Here is a 23,372-nt window from a genome sequence, read left to right as displayed (position 1 = left end):
TTACCCAGGCTGGTCTCAAACTCCTGACCTCAAGTGATCCGCCTGTCTTGGCCTCCCAAAGTGCTGGGATTACAGGTGTGAGCCACTGCATCCGGCCAGTAATATCTTTTAAAAATAAGAAACCTAAACTTTGGAAAGAATTGAGAAAAGACCATAATATAGTCTCAAAACTTAAGCAAAAAAATTAAGGAATATTAACTTATTATAAATAAAACAAAATAGTGAAATAATGAAAAATATAAATTCCCTCCTTTTACAACACTTGTATGATTGAGGCTTCACTTATCTGTGTGGGCCTTTGGGATGTAAAGTGACTCGTTGTAGGTATAAGATGAACTGATGTTTACAGGTAGTTTGGAGCTTGCAGCTGTTACGTGACTGTTCAGTACTGATCCACAGAGTAGTTTCAAGGAAGACGACCGAGGGTGAATAGTAATGACTATACTGAAGTTAGAAAAGATGGCTTTTAAAGGTGTTCCAGAATGGCATTATCTATAACTTAGCTACGGGAAAAAATTGAAGTTGATTGTTTAATAAAATATATTTGATAAAACAGAACATGTCCATAATTATGTTAATCAATGCATAATGATGTCCCTTCTTAATAGAGATTCAAAGCTTTAAGTGTGGACTTCAAACAAAAATTTTAAAAGTCATTTTGACAGAAGTCTTGTTTTTTGCCCAAAGTAAGCACTTCTTTAATTAGGTTCTTATTTTTTTCACTAGATGTGTGGATTAAATTCTTTACAGTTCGAATACTGTATGCTCGTAAATCTGAAACATAATGTTGATGTTTCAGTGATATTTACAGATCTTGAATGCAGGATGTGAAGCAGGTTCACTGTTTACTACTTACCAACTTGTTTGAGTTCATTGAGAGCAAAAGTGCTTATACACAACACATTACATGAAGTGGGTTTTATTACTTACAGGTAGGTAGCAAGGGACAGTAGAAGCCTAGATTCCACTGTGAACAGGTCCCCAAAAGCTCAGAAATCTGCCCAGAAGTCTTGAAGCCTCAACTTTGTGTGTCCCACTTGCACCACAGACAAGGGACTCTGAAGGGCACCCTGTTCCGGGTTACATACCTGGAGGTCACAGGACTCACTGAGCTAAAGTGTTAAAGAACATCCTATTCTAGGGGGTATCAGGGCGGAGCCCAGGCTGTTCCAGCCAGCCCTCGCAATCTCAGGGTGCTGTGTCCCCAGCACATGCTACAGTTATTCTGGAGAACTATGAGAAATAGGCAGAGAACTGAGTTGGCCCAAGGCCATTCAGAGAACTACTGCAGGAGGGGGCTTATATAAATCAACTGGTCAGGGAGATACTGCAGAATTCTGGTAAGGAAAATGTATTTTCATTTTTGATGTACATTTACTTATTCAATAAATATTTATCAGACACCTACAGTGTGTGAGGGTCTTGGTTAATACTGTAAACAGATTCCCTAACATGAAGGAGCTCCTATTTTAGTGACACACATACTTATGTGACTGTAGTACAGAAGGCTAAATGCTGTAATCTAGGATACAGAATGTGCTGTGGGAATACAAAAAAAGAGAGCAAACTAATAACTGCTGACTTTTTTGTATGCGTTATTCAAAAGGCGAGTATTCAAAAAGAGATTTGTTAATGTAAATGTCACGTTAATGAGATAGTACATACCTCTGAGTCAAGACAGTTAAAAAAAGGAACCTTTGGATGGAAGTCCAAACTGATTCCATGTACCTTCAGCAATATAATCAAGTAAACATCTCACTGAGTGCTGAGAACAGAACTTAGAACCTTAGGTGAATTTTAAAATGTTACATTCTTTAAAACTTCTTAATTTGCCCCCTTTGTTATTGGATTGTCACTCTATGAACAAGACTTAAGTAGATATTTAATAATTGCAATGTAACTAGAAAGTATTTTTATCATAGGGACTCCATTGAAAATGTCAGTTTATACAGAGCTTTCTTCTGGTTTTAGATTTAAATAAATAATTTCAACTAACCATCTGGAGAAGACGCCAAGCCGTAATGAAGACATTCCTTACATTACATGGACAGTGGTGAAGACATATCAAGTAACTTTCAAAATTATTTATTTGGAAAAGATTTTCTTTCTAGTTAAGTGAATAAATAGGTGGAAAGGAAAATGACTTTAGCCAGAACTATTTGATGTCATTGACAAGCATACATCTGAACATTATATTTTCAATCTTCTTTATTAATCTCTTATTTAGGAGAAGAGAACTGTCTGTGAATAGGCATTTATAGTTATATTTGTACTATGATAATATGGAAAAAAGAAATGAAAGCGGATGAAATGAGACATTTTCAAGCCTCTAATAAATTTCTTAGACAATGAGAAAAAGGAAATTCTTAGAAAAAGGGCGCCTTGAGATCTAGAACCATTCTTATGTGCGATGCCAGTTGTTCAGAAGCACACAGAACTGCATATTCATTCATGACATTCCAATTTTAAGCGCAGATAATGACAGTGATAATGCAGACCATGACGTGTTTCTGGTGCTTTGTTTAAAAAAAAATCTCTTTCCATGTAATGTGTCTTAGTAATTGAATTTATAATAATGTGCATTGCAGTTGATATAATCAGAAAAATGTCAATGACCCTAAAATGTGGAAAACAAGAATTAATAAGCAACCAATAAAGCCAGCTGGTGGTTGATGAGGTAGGATTATATGTACTGTGTATTGCATATTGTGCAAATGATATATAAGACAACAGTGCATCGTGGGTTGTCAAGCAAAATGAGACAATTCATGGGATCTGATTCATCTTTGAGCTGTTCCCACAAGGGAAACGAAGTGCAAAACATCAGGGCTGTGTTCCAGATATTAGATAGGAAATAATAATAGTTTATTTTCACTGGGCGTGGTGGCTCATACCTGTAATCCCAGCACTATTGGGAGGCTGAGGCGGGCGGATCACCTGAGGTCGGGAGTTCAAGACCAGCCTGACCAATATGCAGAAACCCCGTCTCTACTAGAAATACAAAATTAGCCAGGCATGGTGGCACATGCCTGCAATCCCAGCTACTAGGGAGGCTGAGGCAGGAGAATCACTTGAACCTGGGAGGCAGAGGTTGCGGTGAGCCGAGATCGCGCCATTGCACTCCAGCCTGGGCAACAAGAGTGAAACTCCGTCTAAAAAAAAGAAAATTTATTTTCAGAGTTAGTGAACATAAAACTATAGAACTGGAATGGAGAGAGAGAAATGAAGCTGTAATGATAGTGTCAGGAGGCAGAGAAAGCTGGCTGGTGGGGCACCCTAGGTAGTCCAAGGAAAAGATGGCAGAGTCTACAGGGCAAATCCCCAGGGCGAGTGCTGGGGTGGATTAGGGAAGTGTCTGCAGTAGGCTGGCGGTGGGGGCGTGGCAGTACTTGGGACACTCTCTGCCTTTCCTGTTCCAAGCGTGCTCTCTGGCTCTCTGTACTTCCTGGGAATAGTGACTCTCTCATAAACCTGAAGAACAGAGCTAAACTTCAAAACCTAGAAGATAGCTACCTTCCCAGCTCCTAGGGAGATTTTTGCAATAGGCAAGATGTTTCAGTTTTATTCTTTGACCTTCAAATATAACCGCAAAATAAATTTTCTGAAATATGTGAATAAATTCAACAAAGAAACCGCATCCTTTTATTTAGTAATAATTCAGTTTTTCATTTCAGATCTCAGTGACTTATCACAAAAGCATGATCGCAGTCATTATTCAATGGCTATTAGGGAGTCCCCCTTTATGTCTAGGTCAGATTGAATAAATGGCTCTTCATGTTTTCTTGTTTTATTTTTCAGACCCACCATCTTTTTTTTGATACCCGATGACTCATTTTAATCCACTATCTTAAGATAGATTTAAATATTCATATGCTGTGTGATTATAATCTATTTGTTGATGATTTTTATACAGTATACACTTATTGCCTCTAACATGCAAAAGGCTACTGATTTCTAATCCAATTTTCTCGTATCTGTGAGAAAAGCCTGCTTTTGGATACATTCTGGCTGACGTTTTACCATTGCAACTCTGATCAAAGTACAATGTGATTTTTATTTCAATCCAATCTTTTGTGACTAAGGCAAGATTTGAGAGGGAGCAGGTCTGTCCTCATTAGTAGGAAGGCTCACATGAACTTCCCTCCTTGGTATGGGTATCAATTTTGCTGACCAAAAATGGAAAGAGAACTCTGGACTGGCTACCAATGTTCTGTTTTTGGAGATTTTGCGTTTTGTACTATTAATAAGTTGAGCTATGAGGTAATAAATATGTTTAATTTTAAACATGTGTGGAAGCTGAAATACCCACAGCAAAAAAAAAAAAAAAAAAAAGTGAAAATGTGATTTAATTGGTTTTTTTTTCCTACTGAGGCAAAGGCAGCCCAATTATATAGTCAGCTTTCGTTAGGAAATTATTACCTGTACAACTTCCAGGAAAATTCAATGACCCCCTCATGATGGAAGGTGGCTTAAATGCCCTCCATTCAGTTTGTTGTTTAGTACAACTGGGCAAATTCAAAATGAGGGATTATTTTAATTATAATTTTAAAAAATTGAGAAAAGAGTTACACTTCTTTACAAGATTGAATGCTGAGAAGCATTGTCCTAGAGAAACTGATTTGTAAACTGATTGAACAGGGATAGAACAACTCCTTCCTGAAAATTCCGCTGAGGTCAAACTCCATTCATCTGTGTTTCCCATGAGTCAGGCACCTGGTCGAGTGAAGGGAATAAAAACAATGAATATTTTACGTTTTTCTCAAGAGGTTAACAGTTTTATCAGAGAAATGGAACTAGCAATAGAAATGTGTACAGCAAATGGAAACAGGCAGAAGGAGTGCTAAGGCCCCAGGTGTGATAGGATGAGGGCACCCTTAGCCTCCTCTGAAGGAAGATTCCCAGGTGGGTGGAGGGACCTCTGGAGGAGGAATCCTGAGCGGCATCTGAAAGCTGGGGAACACGTTAAGACCTAGAGGAAGAAGGCGCAATGGGAAAGGCACGGGGCCAAGAGCCATGGCCCATGGGAGCGGGAGGACTCTGGTTTTGAAATCACGAGTGCGGAAGTAGCAGATGAGGCTTGAAGTGTGTGTCAGGCCGTGAAGGTCCTTGTGTGCCATCTGCGAGCAACTAATGAACTCCATGGAGGAGCGTGACATGATTAGATTTGTATTTTGGAAAAAAAAAACTATTGCTGGTGTTTTCAGGAAAGCCGAGCTTCAAAGGGGGAAAAAAAGAAGTGGAGTTAGGGTCCAAGTGAAGAAGACTTGGATTTCAGTAGCATAGTGAAGGAAGAGGTCATGACGTGTTTTATTTAAAAAAAACACACACAGACAAAAAAACTAGGTGGTAACAAGGAGTCCAGCCATTGAGTAGAGGCTGGGGAAGGGAAAGGAATAATAATTAATTATTGTATTAACAATGATAGCTGAGAATAATTTGCTTTTTTTTTTTTTAAGCTCCAGAATAAATGGGATGAAGTAGAGAATACATGTGTTTCTTCATTCATTTACTGATTTATCTGTTCATTTGTCATTTCGAGCTTATGATCTAGTGAGGGAGACTGATAAGTGGATTAGTTATTACAACACAATTAAAATTACAAAACATTTATACCAAGATTCTGTAAGATGACAGAGAAGTAGCCCTTACATAACAGGTGCTTTAAAAGGTTCTATTTATACAACTAAAAATTGTATAAATAAGTAAATAAATAAAGTAGTCAGTGATGAGTTTAATAAGTAAACGTGTGCCTATACCATTGCAGCAATTGTCATTTGGTTAATAAAATATACCATATAGATAGCTGTCATTATTTAAAAGGACGAGAATTAAAGGCTGATAAAAACTGAAATAAATGTAATAAATATTCATCTACAGGTGACCTATAATGCTAAAGTTTTAAACTGACTCACTTTTTCTGGACTCACACAAATACCTTCCCATGCACATGCCTAAGATTTATCTTTGTCACCTATGTCCCATCAGACACTTGAGGAGTTTCATCAATGTCAGCCAAGAACCATTTGTAACATTGAATGAATACAACTTTGAAGCTATATCTCATGTAATTCCGTTTTTGCCGAGCTGGAAATGCGCACAGTCTAGATGGTAGAGTTCTATTATGGGATGTGCAGGGTGACTGCAAACAGGGCAGCAAAGAAATTCTCTAAGGATATCCCAGAAGCGATTTGCCTGCAATGCAGCAGAGCCCTTGGCTGTTACAAAACAAAAGAAGCAAACAGATCAACCTTAGGTACAGCAAGCAGAGATAGGGCAATAAGTAGGTTGCTGTGAATTGAAGAAATGGAAAGAAAAGTATAATCATGACTGGGCTGATTGTGTGTAGGCTTCAGGATAAAATATATCCTGACCATGGCTATGTTAAAATAGTCTCTTGACCATGACTATGTTAAAATCTTAATATAGTTGCATCTGTTTAAATCACTGTTTTGAAATGGTGCTCACATTTCCGGTTTGTAGGATGTAAAGGAGTTTTAAAAATTAAGACAGTTTGCAATAAAGCATGATTCAAATCACTGTGGTTTCTTAGGGGTATTTGGGGTCCTCAGCCACTTTTCAAGAATGTAATTCTACAGTACTAGAAACATGATAAAAATAGGCCCTGGACAGAGACTGAGAGAAAGAAAATACTTTATTTCTCCTCTGGAAGTTTTGGGATAACTCTGGTTAGGGATAGCTCTGAAAAATAAATAAAGCAAGACAAAAATTGCTGGCAGAAGCTGTTTGTTTGCAGTGGCTCTATGGCAGCCTGAAATGAGTTCTCACAGAGGCCCTCTGCTAGGAATCCAGAGACTAGTGTTCCTTTAGTCTCTGGTGACTAGTAGCCTTGTCACCACCAGCTCTGGGACTCTGGTGATTTATTAGCATCTTTAGGCTTCAGTTCTTTCATCTGTAAAATGGGGATGGGAAAACTACCATCTTATTGGTGCAGTAAGGTTTAAATGAATTCTTACATGCCTGGCATACCATAAACATGACATAAGTGTTTGTTACTATTACTGTATCTACAGTAAAAGCAGTTCGCAAATTTAACTGTTCCATCCAGCTCTACAGCTTAACAGTGTTCTGTATGGCAGAATTTTTGTCTGTGCTATTTCCAAATAACAGAGAATTCCATAGTGTGCCAGAATGAGCTGATATTTTTGGATAAGTGATCCAGACAAGACTAAAAATTGTATAAATAAGTAAATAAAGTAGTCAGTGATGAGTTTGTGGTTGAGAGTATGAGCTTCCAGGAAGTTAGGAAGGGACCTTATTTGCTTACCTTGTTCCTTATGAACCTGTGCTATGTATAAGTGGTGGAAGAAAATGAATTATGCTTACCATGTGCATTTCAGTGTAAAATAAATGCATTTTAGTTTTAGGAAATACATAATAATGTAAAAACTTTTAATACAAAGCTCATATTTTTTTTTCAAACAACTGAAAATTCCTTGGCAGAGATACAAGTGTGCCATTATATTGTGAGTTTTATCTTCTGGTATAAAAACTATGAGTTTTTACATAGATACAATCAGAACATTTTCATAAAGGAAAAGAAAAACAAAAAGTGCATTAAGCTAGCCATTAATATAGTGTTTGTGTCTACTCTTCTTTTTTCTTCTGAAACAAATCCATTTTAGAGCCTGTGGCTACCCGACCAAAGGGATTCATTATCCCATGATTACTATGGGAATTTGAACAGCTCCATAAATCCAGGTACTGAAATGTGTCATATCATGAAAGTGATTTCAGGAATAAGGGGTTGTTTTCTGCGTGTTGTGTCTGGCTTTTATTTGTAGAACAGGCATTTACAGTGGTCATTTAGGAATGTATATCTTCATTGGTGATGTCCATTAAGAAAAACAAAAAGGGTTTATTTTATCCTCTAATCACCCAATCACCCTACTGATAAACAGAGACGTCGTCTTAAATAAGTGAAGTTATTAGAATGATGTTTTATATTTCTTTTCTTTATTTTTCTGCTCTTTTATGATTTTCAGTAGATTTTCAGTAGGACTAAGTTGGGACAAGCAAGCAAAACATGAAATTTGGGACGTGCCTCTAGTCTTCACTTAAAAATGAGTCGGGATTTAATGGAAAAATTTTATTAGGTATTTTTAAGATACTTTTTAGATTTCCCATTATTTTGATAAATTGCAGTTTCAGCTTTTATAATAACCAGGTTCTGATTTCCCAGTATTGTGTTAAGAGGATAACTATGTAGAGAGCAGAAGCAGAAGTCTGCATTTTTAAAAAAGATTTTAGAAGACAAAGGGAACTGTTTTTTGTTTGTTTATTACAAGGAAATATTTCATCCATCTTTTTAGATTTCAGATTCTAAATGAGGTGGCAATTTCTCATTATTCCTGTGATCCAGTCTTCAATGAGACTGTCATTGACTATTATAATCGTCTCTATCCATGTCTAAATAAAAATCCCTACTGTCTCTACCTTTTAGACATTAACAAAGACATCCTTTTTATTTGTAGCAATTATCACAGTTGCTACACGATATTATAATTTTTATGTTATATAAAATTATATTTTTATAGTGTTACAAATATGCATTTAATTATGTTATAAATACTCATTTTGCTGATTACAATGAAAAATCAATGAGTGGAGAGCCATGTCCCATTTTGCTAACCATTATTAACCCAACACATCACACACACACACACACACACACACTCAGAAAGAAACATTTCTTGAAATAATGACTGATTGACTAAATGAATGAAATGCATTATGCCCTAAAAATTGAGAGGGATTTTTCTACAAACCAAAAAAAAATTATTGAGAATCATGTAAAACACTCTCTCTTATAAAAAGTTTCCTATGTCGGGTAATAGAGTGGCCTAAAGGAATAAATCTCATTCCTAGAAGTAGCATATGCTTTTAAAAAATCTGTCTCAAACTATTATAAGTAATAGTAGTGCATTTTTTAAGAAAAAAGGGCTAAAATTCAGCAAGAGATTTTTGTTTTCTAATGGACACACACAATTCCTTAAAGTGTTAGTGTCCTATGCTTAGCATAACTTCTTAGCCTGACATCATACCAACTTAAAAACCATCATCTTTCTGAATGGCTTTTAAGTTACTACCTCACCAATCTTCTCTATTCCTCAGCTCCTGTAATAACAGGGTCATGGAAATTAGTGTTTTATGCTTCCCAGTGTGCAAAGATATTGAACATGCCATGATGGTGAGGAAGCATATGTTTAAGGTAGCGGTTACGAGTTCAAGATGTTAGCAAATGATTACGGTTGCAATAACATTGCTTTTCTGTACTGTGTCTCATGACATTTAACTAACTGCCTTCTTTCCTTTGACTGTTTCAGTGCTCCTGGAAATTATTCTAGAGGACTACATATGTAGAGACTGAAACTGGATTTCTTTAAAATAATTTAGTCTATGACAAAGTCACTGGACTCAGATTTCCTTTTACTGTATTTGTCAAAAAAACACTATCATTTTGTGATTCAAATTGTTTGTCTAGGATTTGCCTTTACTATTCCTTTATTTTTTTAAAATCTAGAGATATGTTACATACGAATTTTAAGTGTTTACATTTTATTCTCTTAAAGTTTTTACTTTAAAAAATCTGAACCAAGAATAGGGTTGACAAAAGTGAGAGACCAGTTTTGTGACACATAGCTAGAAATACAGGAAACAGACTGAGCACACTGTAGTGAAATCTCAAATCCTCAGGGAATGAAGCTGGCAATTTTGTCTTCAGAATGACTCTTCCTATAGGGCTTAATCCTATCAGCAAAGGTGTCTTACCGATGAAAACCCTGCAGGAAGAAAGAGCAAAATCACTTTGCAGTGATATTTGCCTGAACTTCCCTGTAAGTATTAAGGATTTTGAGAGTTTCCCCACAGTGAATGCCGTGGGTAGCTTAGGGAGGAGGCTGAATTTCTCATTCCTCCGTGTTACCTTTTATAACCATAGTGATGCTCTCTAGTCTCATATTGCGTTGAGTGGTAAGGCATAGGCACTATTCCTACGTTATGGCACTAGGTCCCATGACAATCCATGGACGTTCCAGTATGCATTGATAGGGGCAGAGAGTATGAGTGAACCCTTAGTTCACTCAACATCTAGTAAGCATTTACTGTGTTCAATTCCCCACCACAAAGAAGCATAAAGCTGGATATTGTCCCCAGGTATTTTATAGACACTAGTATCCACTTTTGTATGAATGATACCAGGCACTGGTATTGTAATGTTTATGGTAAACCCCTATTTCTGACTTAACTTACATTTCTAAGTAAAAAATCCAACATTACTTATAACAGCAACAAAACTGTAACTAAAATGGGAATACCAGTAAAAATAAGTAGAGTTTAGTACTTACCAATAAATATTTAGCAACCATGTAAATGTTTTTTTTAATATGAATTAGTTTCATAGTATTCCATGTTATAGCTCAGGAAACTCAACCCTAGAGAAATTATAAAACTCACCTAGAGAGACACAGGTAGTGCACAGCAGAACTGAAATGTTAGTCTTTGGCAGGTGGGCTCAGGACCCAGAATGATTGGTCTGGCTGTGTGATCTTGGGGTTATTTCTTGATTTATGAGACCGAGTCTAGCTCTGCTGCCCAGACTGGAGTGCAGGGGCATAATCTCGGCTCATTGCGACCTCCGCCTCCCAGCCTCAAGCGACGATATGAATAAACTATTTTTTGATGTTTAGGAGACTTTCTGGGTTTTTTTTGTTGTTGTTGTTGTTGTTGTCTGTAAAGAGAAATACAGGAGGAAGCAATATGGAAAAGGAACCCCATTAAATAGCTTAATGATGGCCAAAGATCAATCAAACAGAGAATGAAAGTCAGGAGGCTTAGCTCTGATTTTCTGTTTGAAATCTGGACTGAAATTGATTTTGAAAGTTGTATGTACATTGGAATGGTCCAGTGGTTAGATGCGATAGGTAACTGCTAACTTGTAATTTGAGTGTCACTTGGATATCTTTCAGCCTACTCACTAATCTCTCCCCTGCGGTTTCCAATGGGGAGAATTGCATTATTATAGATTTATTTCTTTAGCTTAAGAGATTGTCCAAAAAAAAAAAAGAAGGTTAATAACTTGGTTAGAGGGGGTTGTTAGAGGAGGGAGTCATATATTTTATATATATGTAAAGTATATATTCATATGCATATCTGGGTATATATTTGGATATATGTGTGCATGTATATGTGTGCATATTTGTGTATATATGTGTACACACATGTATGTATGTGTATATATATCCTTATTCCAAAAAATATTATGGTATATACATGACAAAGGAACACAAACGCAAATTAAAAATGAGGTAAAAGAAGACAGAAATCAAAATAAATTTAATTACTAAAGATCTTCAAAATAATAGAAATAACTCCTGAGGTTTTTCATTTAAAAAATAACAAAACATTGTGATGCAATTAACACCATTCTTAACAAGTTCCCACAAGACATAACAATTGTGCACCACTGGGCTCTTTGAGTGGCTTTCCATGTAGGCTGATGAGGTCATAGCAAGAGCAACTCACTCAAAAGCATTTCTGCAGAGGGCCATTGTGGTATTAGGGAGGTTCTGAAGTCTTTGCTGATCCATTATTCAGTCACTGCCATTTTTGTTGAGAACTACCTGGAAGAATGGGTAGACCAGATGTCTTCTGAGAAATTCATCTTGGGTAAAATTTTTGCTGACTGAATTATTGAGGTTCATAGATTAACTCTGTGCATTTTCATGTTGCCCTGGCAGGAACTGGGGAATGAACATAGTTGATATATTTTCGAAACCTGAGGAGCTCACTAAGGACACAAGTCTAGTTAAAAAAAAAAAAAACTAGCCGGGCGAGGTGGCGGGCGCCTGTAGTCCCAGCTACTCGGGAGGCTGAGGCAGGAGAATGGTGTGAACCCGGGAGGCGGAGCTTGCAGTGAGCCCAGAACGCGCCACTGCACTCCAGCCTGGGCGACGGAGCGAGACTCCGTCTCAAAAAACAAAAAAAAAAAAAAAAAAAGAAAAAAAGAAAATCATCCATGATTGTTCGAGGTTGTCTCATAGTCTTCTAACTAGCCCAGGATTCTGGTTAAGTGTTTATTTAAAACTTGCTCTATTGAACCGATAAATTAGTGGCAGAAGTCCAAAGATTTTACTCTACATGGCATGGATAAAATAGTTTTAGCTTGAAAACACTTCAAGGCACATGTAAACTGATACTCCTCATGGCCCCACTAAATATCTTCAATGCTACTTTGAAAATGGTTGAAAAATTAATACTAAAGTAACAAAATGTTACCTCATTAAATGGGATCCTTATTTATAAGCTGTCTGAAGTGGGGAATGTTTACCAATAATTTTATTCCTAGAATATTTGATGTTTAGCTATTTTAATTTGTAATTAATTTGGTAGCAGGATAATTTATATGTTCCAAACATTCTGGTTATAAATAATAACAATAAATGTGCTAAAATATGATATAACTAATTTGTTTTCTTTATAGCATGAGGAGTTTGTGCATCTTCAAAAGTAGTAGGTTTAAAAGAATGGAGTCTGAGGATGATCCTGAACTCTTCAATTGGACATTTTAATTGCTGTGTCAAAAGGTCTTCTTTCCAGTTTGGGCCCTCAGCAGGAAGTTGAGGAGTACATGCCCTTCACATGTTAGCTATCAGGGTCTAGGCAAAAATAACATAGCATGAACCACAAATGATTCCTTCCTATTCACATGGCCAAAGGCCAATAAAAATGAAGCCAATAAAAACTGCAAATAATATAATATTTGTTTCTGATATATTTTGCCATATTCAGTCATTCATGATTGAACAAATATTTGTTTCATGCATATTATAGACAAGATCCCGTTCTACTCACGGAGCATACATTGTGAACAAAATAGTAAGAGAATCAGAAAAATGAATTTGAAGCCTGTCATTTGCTCCAGTAAACAAATGGCCTGAGCTTTGCAGGCTTAGTGTTTGTCATCTACTAAGGCACTATGCTCGTGCCAGGGATATACTTAAAAATAAGAAAAATAAAGACCATGCCAGCTGGAGAAGACAAATAACAGATAAGTAAATGTAAATGCATACCTAATTGCAAATTTACTCAAGTGTTAGAAACAGTGTTCTGCAATGGAAATAAAGTGGGGGTGGTGAGTATGTGAGTCACTGCTAAAATAAGGTTATTGGGAAAATCCTGCCTGAGAATAGTATTTAAGCTGAGAGTTAAGCCTGAGGATACAGCCATGTGAACAGCTGGGGGTGAACAGGAAGAAGACAAAGCAGGTGCGAAGCCAGCCTGGCAGGAGCACAGTGAATGAGAAAAGTGGTTCAAATCATGTTGGGAAAAGGTGATGGGGGCTGCTGACATGGTTGACTTTCTTCTTTTTACTTCCAATATATCATCCTACCTGAAATATGGCAAAGTAGAAAATGCAGGGCAAGAGAAAGAAAGAGAAGCAGTGGGGACTTCAGTTATAATGATACCATATTCGTGCAAGTAATTGATAGCAGTGATCTGGACTCCATAGTTGGTGTGCGTATGGCAACAGATGCATTCTAGGTATTTGTTGAAGGCTAAATGTATAGAATTAAAGGATTGTGTGTGGGAGATGAGGAAAAGAAGGAGTCAAGTGTGCTAATATAGTTGTAACAACAGAGCGGATCCCCTCTGTTCTTCCAGGTACATGTTAGGTTTGCATATCACCAGTACATCAAAGACACACATGGCCAGCTGACCTGCTTTGATGAATGGCATGGCTATGGAAATGGGAATGAAAGTGTGTCACTTCTGGGCAGAAGCTTTAGGAGCCAGCAAAAATGTTTTTAACATTTTTTTTTCTATCAATAACCAGTTGATATAAAATTCTGGAAATTCCAGAAGAAATTTAAACTGTAAATATAATTGTGGGAGTCAGCCGCATTCAAATGGTAGTTAGAACTATGAAAAAGTTGGAGACTGCTTTGGCAGAGGAAATAGAGAAGAAAAAGATTGAGCTGTAAGAGGCTCCCATATTTACACCAGGGTAGACCAGCTGGAATTGTAAAGGAGCAGGGAAAGATTTGGAAGACAATCTGGAGAAGATGGCGTCTTTGTCTGTTAGGGCTGCCGTTACAAAATACCACATATTGGGTAAACAACAGAAACATATTCTCAGAGTGTGGAGGCTGGGAGTCAAAGATCAAGGTGCCAGCATGGTTGGTTTCTGGTGAAGCCTCTCTTTCTTGCTTGCAGATGGCTAATTTGTCCTTATGTGGCCTTTTCTCTGAAGGAAGGTGTGGAGAGAGAGTGTGGGTGCAAAGGAGAGCACGAGAGTGCTTTTATTCTATCTCCTCTTACAAGGATATGAAAATTTGATCAAGTCTCACCTGTATGACCTTACTTAACCTTAGTTAGTTCCTTAGAGGCCCCATCTCCAAGTACATCCATATTGCCTGTTCAGGCTTCAACATATGAATTTGGGGGGGAGTTCATAAATATTCAGTCCATGGCAGGTAGCATAGAGAAAGCCTTAATAGAAAAGCATTTCAGGAAGCAAAGAGTAGTCAACTGTTCCATTTGCTCCCTGCACATAGCATAGTAAAATTAGCACTGTCTGTTGGATTTGACAACATTTAGGTGACTAGTGACCTTGGCACAATCATGTTCATTGCAATACTGAGGGAAAAATCCAGATTGAAATGAGTCAACCAGTACATAGAAATTCAAGAGCAGAGATGATCAGTAGGCAATATTTTCAAATATGCCATTTAAGAGAAGCAGAGTATTGTGAGAGTACATGGAAAAGGATAAGAAACCAAGGGAGGGTTTCTTTCTCTTTCTCTTTCTCTTTATTCTATATAATGGTAGATTCTAGAGCTTGTTCATGTGAAGGCAAAGACCCAGTAATAAGAGAGAGATTGCAGATGCAAAAGAGAGAGAGAGGGCTCACTCCAAGAAAGTCCTTGAAAGACTGAAATGAATGGATAGGTTCTTCGTTAGCTAGGAAACAAACAAAAACCTTCCTCTATTTTTACAAAATTTAAAAATTCCTCTATTTTTACAAAAGTAAATAAATAGGTATGGGTAAAAGTGCAAGAAACGGGAAGATCAGATCCTGTCTGAGGATTGCCTCAGTGAAGTACTGTTTAATGTGTGCAGATAAAAGGAGGAAGTAGGGTGTGAGGAGTGAGACCATGATACGAGACAAGCTTTCCAAAGAGGTAATGAAGTTTCATTGTGGATAAATAATTGTTGAAGCAGGTTTATAAATGTAACCATTGGAACAAAACATGCATCCTTTTGTAAATACCAAAGATGTATCAAAGAGATGAGAGGGCTGGGGAAAGAAAGGGGCCGGGGGTGGGGGTGGGGGGTTGGAGAGGGAGAGGGAGGGGGGAGAGAGAGAGAGAGAGAGAGAGAAAGAGATTATTGATGCTATTTGGAAATGCATTTGAAATCTTGGCTGGTGTTAAATCATCCTCTATGTGATTTTATCCAGCAATTTCCAGCTGTACAAATGGCTAACATGGGGATGTCATATGTTCACTAACTGAATGACCGCTTTTAATTTTCCAAGTGAGTGTGGTAGAGGAACAAAGAGAGATAGAGCGAATATGTTTATAAGGAATTGACCATAATTGTAGATCATGAATTCTAGCTTAAAGAATGAAGTATAATAAACAAGGGAAGAAGGGAGGGGACAGTGGAGAGGCCAGCAGATAGCAGGTCCTCATGATGTTTATGAGGTATTTTCATAGTCATGCTTATACAAGAAATTTTAAGGATAGAAGCTAGTGAGATAATTAAATCATTGATTTTGAGAGTGGAGCCATTTCATTGAAAGATAAATATCAGGTAACTCTTAGATGTCAAATTAAGTTGATTTATCAAACGAAATAACAGGTCAGTAATCTTGGGGTAAAAGATAATTGACGTTTCCAAAGATACAGTAAACCCTGGGTCTACATGCTTGTGGAATTAATGTTTCCTGAAGAACCAAATCGTATTTTCAAAGTAGTTTTTCTACTTGAAATATTTAAATCAACATTGTATTATATTAAACATTGTATTATAGTAAACATTCGCCACTCATAAAATAGTTACTATATTAAAAAAATGGAAGTTGATCTTTCTTCTGAAGACCTAGTTTTCAGACCTCCACCACCAAATTCAACACACTGAATTTTCAAATGGCAGTTTTCCCCCAAATTTACCCATTATAGAATCTACCAGCCTGGCTGAGGTTCTCCTTCAGGGTTAGTAAAACTTATAATACACTTAGATTTCAAAAGGTCTTGGGTGGATACTTCCAAATTTTGTTTTACATAGCACCTTATTAATCTTTTCAGGATTTGTTGGCTGAGTAATCAACAAGTCAGACTAGGTGTTAGGAAATTTCTGTCTGTGTTTGCAATTTAAAACTGATTATAAGCTAGTCTCAATTTGCTATTGGAAGAGAGGGGAGGGATAATTCACACTTGAGACATTGAAGCAGTTCAAAAAGTCCCCAGCCTAAATGGGTTCCCCAGAGAGGTTCAAAAACTCCTCATTTTTCTTTCCTCTTTGCTGTCCTTGTTCTTAAAAATTCTTCCTTGACTGTCTTACAATTTAGTTCCAACACATCTTAGATCAACTGGATCTGGATCATAGACATACTTGCTGGCATGGACTATGTGGGTAATGGTCTGCTTTGGCCAGAAGAAACCACCTGATAGATGCTGGATGTAATGGTGGCATACTTAACAACCAAGTTAATGGATATCTATTTTCAAAGCTGGTAGGTTACAATATATTCTGAAGTCTCCTTTTCTGGCTTGAGGGGCTTTGAAGTTAAGGATTATACTATCGAATGATTCTGTGAAATGTTTTAAATTTTTTTTGTTTTTGAGAAATCTGGATTTTAGTACAAATGTTTGTCTATATTCAAATGTATTCTTCCTCTTGCTTTCTTACTTTGGTAGACGTAAAAATGGATTACCCTTATCTTTGTTGCCCTTTGGGAATCTCTCCTGAGCTATCTGATGCAAGTGGGAGGAATCTCTTGACAGACTATTCCATTCCCTGGCAAACAAGATGTAATTCATCTTAATGCTTATACTCCTCTTGCTAAGGTGCATGGTACATTTCAGCACATAGTCTCATTTCTATGACCTTTTAAAATTATATGGTCTGTGTTCCAAACTGCAGAGCTAATTTTTGCAGAGAACTGATCTATAAAATTAGTAGTAATCTGAATAAACTCTAATAGGAGCTGTTGAAGAATGAATGGAATGCTTTCTTTTCAGAATATACTATTAGAAATAGACACATTAAAAACTATCAATAAACCCGTTTATATACATTCATGCAAGCATTACATTGTGTTGGGCGTAGTAAGTCTGGAAATAATTTTTGCTACATCTCTATTCTTGGAGCCAGCATTACAGGTAATATTGTAGGTATAACCCAATATGTCTTACCATTCTTATAATTAAGTATTTAGGAAAAATTACAATTTTCCTCTTGTTTTCATCCTGGACGTAAGTGGCCCAGTGCTGATCAACTCACACTGTAAGGAACTGGGCACTATGTCAATCAGTGGAAGAAAGGTGGGAAGAGAAGGAAGCACATAGACCACTTTTTTTTTTCAACATGTCTAAAGGGACTCTCATTTCCTGAACCCAGAAATGCCACCAAGTTGCATAAAATATTGGTAGTGGAACAGGTTCATTAAAGTGTAGAAAAAGTCCCCTGACTGGAGTTATAATCAAAACAAAAAAGAACAAGAGTAAAAAAGGGGCGGGGAGATGAAGAGAAGCAATTACGTTAAGAGTTTGAAAAAGTTTGCCTGTATCTTGCATTTTGACTCATTTGTAAATTGGAGGCTCTAGATTCCTCAGGATGGTATATGATTTTCTTCACACAGTAAATTATTAACTCATGCAATGTCTGCAATCTTATTCACCAAAGGTTTTACTAAAGAGTAGAGACCATGGCTTCTCATGACAACTGAGAAGGGGCTTGATTTTTAACTCTGCATGTCTTCCTCCTGGATCTTGATGATTTACCAAGTAAAAGATCTATAAGAGTGAAAGAAATTTCTAAAACTTAGAAAGCTTACCATACAACAAATAATGTTTTAGAGTTCTGCTTTTGACAATGTGGTAAAACTAAAATGTTCCAAATTTTCTCCCCTTATAGAATATCTAGAAATATTGAATAAAATAAACACTTTAAAGCACATAGTTGAGTTCACAAATTATGTGTGTAAACAAGTCTGTAAATACATAAACAAGATAAGAAATATAACCTGTGACCAAAAGCTAAGACAGAGCTGAAAACTGGGTGCTATGCAAGCAGTGATGCTTCAGCTGTCTTGGGTTGGCTACACAGAGATAGAAAATGAAACATTGACCCTGTAGAAGATGAAGAAATGAACTCGGATTTTCTCATGAACTATATACTTAGGAAAAGGTGGGTTAGGAATAAAACAACTGATCTCTGGGAGAGAGACCAAATAGGCAAACTTGGCTGCCTAAGTCTTGGCACCAAGTGAAAAATTAATATATTAATGAAAGTTTCGTCTTTTTTCATCTATGGGGTTTGAATCTACATAATTGCATGGGTTAGCAAAACCCAAATCAAGGATTAACTTAAATGACCTCTAGGATGGCAGTGCCCTAGGACACTCTATATCAGCAAATAGGACTCTCTGGAAGACTATGCCCTCAACCTAGGGGCCCAAAGATGACCATCAATTAAAATCAGTGAGCTCTAACTTTATGATCCTAAATTATACAACACATTATTAAAAGGAGCCACTATAAATGAGTCCAGCAGAAACTGCAAACAACAGCATAAGCTCAGCAAGATAAGATATTGTGAAGTACACAGATAGATAACTGTTTAAAAGAAGCAAAATATGGAGTAGAAAAGATGGTCCAGGAACAGGAGACTCATAAAAATCATGAGTAAATTTGCAAAAGAACCAAACTGAACTTCTATAAATAAAAAAAAAATATGACTATTGAGTGAAAAAACTCAGTGGTTGATTAAGCCGACTGGAAACACTTTTCTTTTTCTTTTAGGAAAGGAACATAACACAGTAAATCCAAAGGAAAAGGAAAGAAGGAAGTGAAACTTTTCATAAAGCCGTTTTTGGTTCTAGTGGGACAAGCAGTGTTGCCCCAAGATAACCACTGGTCTTGGCTTGTGTGCGGCAGTCCCAATTTATCCCCATTGTCCTCATGCAATCATTAATAGTGTCTTGTTTCATTCTCAAAAAAAAAAAAACAAAACTATTTGGAAGATAGGAGTTGAGGGAGGGTCTAGGTAGGTATGGCACAGTGAGCTAAACGGTAATGTGATGGTGTTTCACAGCTGGAAGGTGTTACAACTTTGGGAGTTTAGAGCCAGAATGCTGAGCAAGAAGCCCAGTTTTCACAAAGGAACAAGCATCTGTGGGTTCATCCTCAGGTGGCTTGGAGAAGGTGGTCAACTAAACATGGGGGAGCTGAATTTCCCAAGATGCCCTGCAGCTGCAAAATGGGAGGCCCGAGTGGGTGGAGTGGAGGGGAAGAAGGGCATTGAGTGCTGTGGTTATGAAGTGGGGACTATGAAACAGCCAGATCTTAGCAACTATGTCACCGATTACTAGTCTACCCATGGGCTAGGAAAGATACAGACCATTTGGAGTACAAGTCCCTATATCAGAATTAAAATGAGGATAAAATGAGAGAAAAATGACATTTTCTAATTTATCTCCTGAAACTTAGCAGGTACTTAAATTATTTCATTGTTTTGTTTTTACTCCCCCTCTCCATATTTCCTTGTCTTATCTCCAGATTAGTAACAACAGTATGGAAAGAATCAAGTAGAAAATCTAGAATCAGAGGAAGGTATATTTTCTTAATTAAAGATACATTGTTCAGAGGACATCATACTATGGTCCCTTATTTGCCGTTTTAGAGAATGAAAATACATGCTAATAAGTAGGGTCAGATGGTATTTTCTTGAGCAAGTTTAACAGCAAAGAAAGTTTGGAAGATAATCTTTTTAAATCATGCAGACTTTTACAAAGGGATAGGAGTGAGTAGGGAAAAACCTGAACTTATCAAAAGCAGGCCAATAAAATAAAACATTAAAAAAAAATCAAACACAAAGTTTTTCCCAGTCTGAAAAAGAAAAAATAGGAGATACCTAATCCTGTTAATCTTCTTGTTCCGTCAGTGGAAAGGAACTTGGATGAGAGGAAACATTTTCAAGCAGGCACTCAGAGTACGTGAGCAGCTCTGGGTGACATGCTGAAGCGGAATGGTGATCTGATCAAATTACTTAGACTAAAAACCATGAAAAGAATTTCACACTATGTCTAGCTAAGAAAACAGTTTTATCAAGTGCATGATCTTAAATGTGCTGAGGTTTCTCTCTCTCTTTTTTTTTTTTTGGTTTCTCTTTGTACTGTCTTGCTTCAGTGAGTATGCTACTGGGAAAAGTGAAAGGCATTGTTGATGACAGTTCCTTAAGTGGAGGAAGAACAATGCATGGCATTAATGTGTTGAGTGCTGAGTCTGAACTTTTGAGTAGGTTGGCATATTTTTAAAATATGTATTTCTATGTACTTTCCCATGAGAGTTTTAATTTTCACAATTCTATTTTTTTTTTTTGAGAGTGTTTAGGGATCTCCATGTCCACACATGGACGCCACACAATCTATGAATGCCTTGCATGCAAAATTTGTACTTGCACGTGTAACGTTTTTCGAGATAAGGGGAATAATATTTCTCAAATTTTCAAAGTTGTTTATGATTAAAAACTATAAGTTTTTAATAAGTACAATATTGGCATGTACTGTCTTTTGCTGCATGTTGGCTAGAAACCTTTCTGCCATATGCCCTACTGTTCCGTTGAGTGAAACTCACCTCCTTTTCCTCTCTCTGCAAGTGGAATCCCCAGAATGACGGAAAAATTCACATAAAAGCTAAAGGGGAAGAATATCATTCTTGGATGTGAACCTTTGGATATAATGGACAATGTGGAGGTCAAGTTCAGGGTTTAAAAAAATTCACACTGATCAGCAGATCAGGTTTTGTGCTGCAAGTTCCTGAGAGATGGTTGCATTCTCTCTGGCCTTGGCCTTTAGAAGGAGATCCCATTTCATCCCAAGTTAAGAGTCGATGTTGTGATTCCGAGACCAGAATGAAGTCCTACACTACTCCCCAAAAGAAACAGTCCAAGAACAATAAGCTTAAGATTTTTTATCTCCTGAAAAACTGTGAGGAAAACGAAAATGGCACAATGTGGCTCCTTCATTGGGTACTCATTTATGGGGAATGTGGAGTGGGTTTTTCAAGCCAGCCACTCTGACTAGAGTGCCGTTGTTAGATCCATTGTCTCAAAAAACCAGAAGAAAAGTAAATGCTAGATGCTCTTCTGTTAGTGAAGGACACTAACTCCCAAAAGACAAGCAAAAATCTAACAAAAAAGACTGCTTCTGGTTATGTTTTCCTAATTGCCAAAATGGTAAAAATGAGAATAGTCATTGAAAGAGAAAGCATAAAGTAGCAAAAATCCTTTCCAGATTAAAAAATGAAACAAAGCATGTTTCCCAAGTAATAATATTCTCATCTTCCTCCCCAATCCTTTACCACAATACCAGAAGAAGAATAAAAAGTCCAGATATATTTGAAGGTAAAGATTTCTCCTTTTAATAAAATTAGTCACCTTGTACACATCAATGGATCTTGAGAATGAAAAGCTATTTGTTTTCTAATATATTCATTTGAACCTATAAATGTTTGACTTTTCTCTGTCATTCATTTATGACCTGTGGTCTTTTTATTCCCTTTCAGTTAGAATATTTTTCAAAGTTTTATTGATATTTTCTATTTAACCCATAGGTTATTTGGAAATACATTGTTTAATTTCTAATGTATTTGCTTTTTTTCCTACTTACTATTTCTTAATTCCACACTGGTCCAAATATATTCTGTGTATGATTTAATATTTTAAGCTCTGTAGAGACTAATCTTGTGCCCTGCATGTATTTAATTTTTATATATGTTTCATGTGTACCTGGAAATTATGTACAGATTGCACTTGCTGTATGCAGTGTTTTGTATAAGTTGACTAATTATGTTGTTAAATATTTTATATAATTATGAAATTATTTTTTGTTGCTAGCAGAGAAATATGTTATAATATCTCACTTAATGACAATGAATTTCTCTATTTTCCCCCTTTTAACACTTCCCACCATGTTAAAACATTTTAAAGTTATTAGTTGCATAGGCATTTACAAGTTTTATATCTTCCTGATTGACAGTTTATTATTTTTTCTTTATTTCTAGTAATGTTTGTTGCCTTAAAGTCTACTTTGATATTAGTAAAACTATATCAGTTTTCTTTTGATTAATGTTTGCATGGATTACATGTTCTCATCCTTTTACTTTTACATTATCTGTATCCTTAAATTTAAGGCATTTTTTTTGTATTCAGAACATAAAGTTTATTTTATGTCCCAGTGTGATAACTTTTGGACTATTTATAATTAAAAAATGTAATGTGGATCATAATACATTTGGATTTAAATCTGTCATTTTACTATTTTCTATTTTTCTCATATGTTCTATATTTTTAATCCTTTTTTTGTCTTTTAATACAGATTAATCAAGATTTCTTCCTTTTCATTTCGTTTTTCTATTAGATAGCTAGTTACGTCATTTTACTGTTTTTTAGTGGTTATCCTAGAGTTGACATTAATCTTGATCATAATCTTGATATTAATGCCTAATATAAATTAGTACATTTGCCACTTCCCAATTGAAACTTAGTACAGTTTCAAGCCATTTAACCTCTCTATTTTGGTTTTCCTATCATGTATTGTATTTCTAGGCATTGAACTCCCTAAATCATATATTACTATTTTATATGGTCAATTTTATATTAATTTTCTGCATATTTACTTTTTGGTTTTCCATTGATCTTTATTTTTCCTTCATTTTTATGCTTTATGCTGATATTTTTGCATGAAAAATTGTTTTTTGTGTTTCTTATTGTGGATCTGCTGGAAATGAATTATCTCAATTTAGTGTGCAAATGTCTTTACTTAGTCTTCATTTTTTGATAGATATTTCCAAAAGTATGAGTCAAGGTAGACATTCACTTTTTTTCTTAAAGTATAAATATATTATTCTCTTTTCTTCTGGATTATCCCCATGGTGGATGATTTGGTGTGTCACTTTGACTGGGCTAAAGGATACCCAGACAGCTGGTAAGACAATAGGTATGGGTGTGTCAGTGAGGGTGTCTTTGACAGAGGTCAGCATTTGGATCTATTGTCTGAGTGAACAAGATCAGCCTTACAAATGTAGGCAGATGTCATCCAACCCATTGAGGGCCTGAACAGAACAAAA

The 23,372-nt window shown here is 36.4% G+C and overlaps 1 long non-coding RNA gene across 1 annotated transcript in view; it reads left to right on the top strand.

The window, feature by feature from the left end:
* The first annotated feature begins 1,414 nt into the window (after window positions 1-1,414).
* LOC139359202 (uncharacterized) overlaps window positions 1,415-23,372 on the top strand; it is an 81,125-nt gene continuing 59,167 nt past the window's right edge. The window contains exon 1 of the long non-coding RNA XR_011615105.1: window positions 1,415-2,068. This is a non-coding gene — a long non-coding RNA (uncharacterized lncRNA). The remainder of the gene's footprint in view (window positions 2,069-23,372) is intronic.

The sequence above is a fragment of the Macaca nemestrina genome, chromosome 16 (assembly GCF_043159975.1).
Source record: "Macaca nemestrina isolate mMacNem1 chromosome 16, mMacNem.hap1, whole genome shotgun sequence".
Lineage (NCBI taxonomy): Eukaryota > Metazoa > Chordata > Mammalia > Primates > Cercopithecidae > Macaca > Macaca nemestrina.
The sequence above is the reverse complement of the archived record's forward strand: the minus strand, read 5'-3'. Positions and strand labels throughout refer to the sequence as shown.